Source organism: Neopelma chrysocephalum, unplaced genomic scaffold (assembly GCF_003984885.1).
Source record: "Neopelma chrysocephalum unplaced genomic scaffold, ASM398488v2 Primary Assembly neopelma1_180, whole genome shotgun sequence".
In the NCBI taxonomy this organism is placed as follows: domain Eukaryota; kingdom Metazoa; phylum Chordata; class Aves; order Passeriformes; family Pipridae; genus Neopelma; species Neopelma chrysocephalum.
Window position 1 is genome coordinate 683,761 of NW_020897842.1, and position 6,284 is coordinate 690,044.

General features: G+C 42.0%; 1 protein-coding gene across 5 annotated transcripts in view; it reads right to left on the reverse strand.

Annotated features, from left to right (window-relative positions):
- Positions 1-6,284, reverse strand: part of GNB1 (G protein subunit beta 1) — a 36,399-nt gene that overhangs the window by 29,076 nt on the left and 1,039 nt on the right. Inside the window, exon 1 of one of the 5 annotated variants that reach the window (XM_027702040.1) lies at positions 6,202-6,278. The exons of 3 other annotated variants lie outside the window; for them this stretch is intronic. The gene's annotated coding sequence lies outside the window, so the exon portion shown is untranslated. Of the gene's footprint in view, positions 1-5,896; positions 5,920-6,201; positions 6,279-6,284 lie in introns of those variants that run through there. One more of the 5 variants, XM_027702042.1, reaches the window with a different exon arrangement.

The window sequence follows — 6,284 nt, forward strand, 5'->3', positions numbered from 1 at the left end:
TTTAAGATGGTTCCCTAAATCTAGGCCAAGACAGGCAAGGCCGGAAAAACAGTGAGAAAATAGAGATGTATAGAATTAACAGCCCACCTGTAATAGCTGAGCAGGAACTCTCTTTATTTCTTACAAAGAAAATAAGCTGGATCAGCTGCAGTAATTAAGGTCACTGTGACAGAAGAGAAAACAAGGCATCACTTTCCTGTCAGTGATGGCAACTGTGGGGGTTGGCCTTTCTCAAAGCCACACAGAAAGCCTTGCAAAATATCTTAATTTAGTCCCCCATACTCAACACAGTTGGATTCTGTACTAAAGATGAGGAAAATCATCACTGACACCTGACCTGGTAAAATATTCCCACCTCCTTTGACACTCAGCTTGCAGGAGTTTGGATGGAGCTCTGAGTTTCCAGAGAGAAGTATTTTGGTTTTACTTTTTTTTCTCCCCCCTCCCTTTGCTGGGGGGAAAAAAAAAAAGAGTGAGCTGAAAATAGTGACAAAAATCTATACATAGCTTTTAATATAGGACCATGTTACATAAAGCTACAAAAAAAATTATCTAATCTATCTAATTACAGATAATTAATATTTTCTTTTTGGGGGGAGTGCTGGCAGGCATTACTGCGGTTTTCAAGAAGGCATAAAAAATATTCTCATCTGAGAAAAACATGATAAACATAATTGGCGTGAAATTTTATACAAACCTTCCTCAGATCAAGGTAGAAACACAGAAAAAAATATTTAGTTATCCACAGTTCGATTAATCCTTATAACATCTGGAAGGTATTTCTCTTCTCCACACAGAACCTTTGGAAATTGCAGTGATTTGACAAGCTGAAATTCCACCTCACAAATTATCATACATATTTTTAATGAAGCAGTTTCAGGCAAGCTACTTACAGAAATGAATTATATTTCACATTAAAATGGCAACTAGATTTTTAATCACCCTCTTTCCCTTCACTGTATTATCTGCTGCTAATTTTCCCCACACCAAGTTCTAAATGCAATCTGTGAAAATAAAGATTTAGCCTATCTTTACCACCTTCAGTTAAGAGCCACCTTATATCTTGTCTCCTTTAAGCTCCCTCAGATCACCTTCCTCAGGTCTTCAGCCTCATTTTCACTTACCCATTATTAGGATTCCAAAATAGACATGGCACAGGAAAATCAAATTTTAACCCTTCAGTGCCACCAAATGAGAAATAACTACAGCTCTTCCCTTAATTAGCATATGGCAAGTGACAAAAACACCTTGTTTTCAACAATTCTTAATTACCATGGAAGATGTGACAGAGGGGATCCTATTCATTAATCCAAGGCCAGGCATCCTAAACATCTCCAGCACCTCCTAAAGCATTTCTATTTTAAACCTGCTGGAGGTATTGGTATTTTATTTCAACAAGACTTCAATCCAGCAATACCTCAACAATCTGCTTTCTCAAGCCTTTATTCCTGTGTCCTGTCACCCCCCTCAGTGAACCAAAACATCAATAACCAGGTCAATGTGGAACATTTGGATGGATCCTTATTTTCTACCACTTTGGGCCAAGGCTGAAAATCCTGAAGAGAATTTTAAAGTGATGATTTCCATGGCTCCCCTACAAGTTGCACTTCCATAATGTCCCCAGAAATATATATATTTTTTTCTGGCTGACACGTAAAAGACTTCCCATGTAGGCATCTCATTGCAGCACCCCCACTACCCCAGAGTAAGATATACATAGCAGGAGACACCACAGCCCCGCTCCTGCCAGATGGCACCCAGGAATATTGTCATTACTCCCTGGCTGGGTTCAAGACAGAAAATTCCTGCATTTCTAAGAATATCCTGGGCAAGGCAAACATCACCCCCTGGAACCAGGACCCTCCAGGTTCAGCCTCCCAGACAGGCAGAGATATTCTGCTGTATTTTAAGAGGCTGGGAAATCATAACACGTCCTGTGCCACTCCAACAAATGCAATAGGCAAGCCTTTAATACAAATTAGTAAGTCTTACAAGGTATTAATTGTAAAGAACACATTTTAGAAGATCAACTGTTAAAAAAAAAACAAACCAAAAAACCAGGGCAAGAAGATCTGATCTTAATGTCCACAAAAATACTTTTAAGTGTTCATTTTTACTCCAAGGCTGATCATCTCCTTTCCCTCTGCTCAGAAATCCTCCAGTGCTTTAATAAAAATGCAGAATTCTGCCTCAAAACCCATCTCAGAGTGTCCCTGTTTCTGTAGTAGGAAGCCTTGCACAGTAATTTACGTTGATTATTTTGGCATCCAAAGCAAAGGTACTGCTCATAGCCAGCTCAAAGCTTTTAAAAACCTCTTAATGTTCTGCTCAACTACCAGTTGGCTCAAGTATCTATGGATTGTGCATACATTTGTGTTTGGTGAAAAACAAATCCACGCTCACAGAATCCCCAGCACATTGGACACCCTGTGAAGAAATAATAAATGGAGACACTATGTTAAATAGAAACAGAGGGGCTTGGGGGTATTTTTGTTTTTTATCACGACCTTGGCTGATACTGATTCCAACTTTATCAGTGGGGAGAAAAAAAACATTTTGAATGGAGTATGGAGCCTGCACTTGGAGCATCCAAGAGACTCCCTTCAAAACATGTCCACTTTATCTCCAATCACATGCTCCAGAAACATTTCACTAACACAGCCTGGCTGCTTTCAAGGTTATATTTTTTTCTTTTCCCCTCAGCATAACTGGTAAAATACTGTAAAAAAGGACCCCTCCTCTCTAATTCTGGCACGGCCACAGGCACTGGAGACTCCAAAGCCAACTCAGCCAAGCACAGTTCAACCACCTGAAGGCACAAGTGCCCATCTCACCAGGGCAGCGCTAACTGCGGCTCCTGCAGCAATACGTTGTGCCATATGGCTCCAAGTGGATATTAAAATTGAGAATATCAATTACCAATCCACTAATGCTGAGAGCCAAAATCCACGGACAGTAAGAATTTAATCCAATTCAGCGCCTGGAACATGAGCCGGGCCCGACGTGCGGGAGGCGAATCCAGCGGCGGCTCCACGGAGAGCAAACAACTCCCAGTTTTTATGGCAGGAACCATAAAAGCAGCTCGAGGTAACCCTGGCTCAACATCCCTCCCCACGGCTCCAGGGACCTCCCAGGGACCCACAACAGCAACACCAGTTTCAGAGGAATTGGCACCGTGATTTCTCAATCCCTGCGAAACCAAACTCAGTAACTATTTAAGAAGAAACAGTTTGGTTGTTTTCCACATGACCAAACCTAAGGGTCCAGAGCACCAGGAAGTTGTTACACAGCTGCAGCCAACATCTTGCTTAATGTCAGGAAAAGGCACCCTACAAACACAAAAGATATATATATTTCTACTGCAATTAAATTAATTGCACTAGTTGAAGGATTTTCTTATTCTAAGTAAACTAGTTTAATAGTTCTAGTTTTAAAATTCTTCATAGCTGTGGAGTGTTTCTTCTTGGATGGTATTAAGGGTTTCTTCTTGGATGATATTAAGGGTTTCTCCTTGGATGATATTAAGGGTTTCTTCTTGCATGATATTAAGAATAAGGCTCCACAAAATTCTACACACTCCCTAATTGCACAGAACTTCATTGATTACTTACACAAAGAAGAATTCTCATTAAGTCCAAATACAACATCTCTGGATTTCCAAGAGGCATGGAGGTGATTTAAAAACTGTTCTGCTAAGGTTTCCTGTGGAATTTTAATTTACCATGTTGTCAAAGATTTCATGGTAGGACGCTTGCTACGTACTGACTGAGCAGCTGCAAGGACTCAACAAGGATAAATGTAATTTATCTTACCCAAAACAGAATCCCACTTTCACTCTGCTCCTTTCTGATCCTGTACTGAAAGGCCAAAGGAGCAGTAACAAAAAAAACTGCCCAAAAATGTCGAGTTCAACAGCACATTAACATCAAATGGATGTTTATGTGCACAGTATTCTCATTTAAAAAACTGTTCCTGAAAAACTAGAGGAGTAAAATGCACTCAGCTAATTTCAGCTTTTTTCTTTTTTTAATTTAAAAAAGCACCACCACCACAAGCCTGAACTGAAAATCAGCTCTTCTGCTTCCCAGCTTCCTTCTGCACGAACTACAGCTGGGCTACTACAATAAACTAACAAACAACTGATTATACATTAAGTCATAGATAAACAGTACTAAAAAGGTTGATACTACCAAAGGTTTGGAGGTCATTTGAATACGGGAGACATAACAAGCGTTTCTTATTTTTCTTGCTGGGAAGTGTATTGTTTTAAGCCTGAGTCCAGTATATCAAACACTAACCAAGCTATTTTATTTAGGCTACCAAAGCTAAGGAGTTTGGCACTAGAGTGAAATACCACAGAAGTTGCAAATCGAAAGTCCGTTTTTCTTAAAAGATACCGAAAAACACGCACAAAAGGCTTTAGAAATTTGCAATGTCATTTTAAAACACAGCACTTCACAGGCACAGAACCGTTTTAATACCCCCTAAACCTTTCTTATTCTTGCCCGTTAAAAGGACAGTTACCTAGAGGATGGCAATAATTCTGGGTCAAAAGCAGCCTTAAGAGCCTCCAGCTCAGCATTCTGGAGCAGGTGGGAGACTCTCCTTTGTTGCAGAAGGATACCTGTGTGCTCATCTGATGGTCACCTGGCTCACAGAGACCCAGCCCCAGCACACAGCCCGGCAGGGCCTTTGGATGCCTGTGCTCCAGCCTGAAAAACTGTTTTTCAGCAACAGGCTTGACAAAAGCCAGGAGCATTTTGATGGCATTAAGCGGGCACCGCGAGGCAGAAACGAAAATCGTGTCACCCCTTTATCCAGCGAGAGCCTCCGTGAACATTTCAATAAAACTATTTACTCCTCCCACCTAGTTCCTATCTGGAGAAGCTCACAAAAAATTAAGGGGAAAAAAAACCCCCAGATTTCTCGCGGCGATCTTCCAAAACGCCCCTCCTGCCCCCCTCCCCAGCCCAGAAGAGAAGAAGGCAAAGAGAACGAGAAAGTAAAAATCTAAAACACAATTACGAAATAAGATCTAGTTTGGCAAAGCTGTGGTGAGGAGGAGTTGAAAAATGAGAGCTGCCTTGCTGCAAACGCCATCTTGTTGCAGCTACTGGGCCCAGGCACAGAGAGATCCATTCATTCACAGCGAAAAAGAAAATCAAACACACACCCTCGGCTAATCTGCAGCCACCAAAACAACTACACTATTATCGCCCCTTCCCCTTCCCCTCTCCTGAAGCACGCCAGGGAAGGAGAGAAACTCCGAGCCATTACATTTAGAACGAATTTAGGTATTAAGAGATCGTCTTGGTTTCCTCGCACGCATTTCACAGGCACATCGACAGCGTTTTGCCTTGACTCACATCCTGGTGTCCAGATCAGCTCAAAATACGGGATAAAACTCTCACGACTGGGTGTGGATATTCCACAGCAGCAAAATGTGCGATTTTTCAGCCTTAAATCACCTCCCCAAGTTGAGGCAACTATTCTCAAAAGCTGTTTCAATAATCACTTAAGGCTTACATTTACAGTCCTTTCCTCCTATTTCCTCCTGTGGAGACAATACATAATAACGTGGCAGTCGGCATCCTAGAAAGGATGCCTGCCTTAAAACAACGAGTCCCAACCATGACTTTGTTAGAGAATAATGAAATATCGCATTCGTTAAAATTTCAGTTCGTCTCCAGCAATGATAAATCGACATCTTACAACCTCTACATCATCCTGATTTTCTCCCGGACAAGATTTTTTTGTTCATAAAACGCCTTGTCTCTCTCGCATTTACATGCAAGGCTTTACACATCTTCATTCCCTACAAAGCTGTAGGATCAAAAAACCCACACGTTCCATGCCCCTCGCCCGGATAAAAAACATTAACGCCGAAAATCCTTACAATAAAAAGCAGGGAACCGAAACGATATTTTAAACGGCATTTTCCGAGGAGGAAACTCCATCTTCCTATTGTAGCAAACACCCTCCATGATCTTCGTTACCGCTGCTACGGGCACACAAAAAATATGCAGCGCCGTAATACACGGAGGGGGGGGGGGGGAAACAACAAATATGCGGTCTAAATCCATCCTCGGTTGTGATTTTAGCGAGAACAAACCCTTCCCCACCCCTCCCTCGCCCAGCACACCCAGCAGGAGCCCCATCTGCGAGCCCTGGGCTGGCTGGGGGTGCCGGGAGCAGCCTTACCCTGTTTGTCTCACCCCCGGCTCCTCTTAATCAGTTTTCCACCATTACAGCAGCCACACCATTGCTTCTTTTTTTTTTTTTTT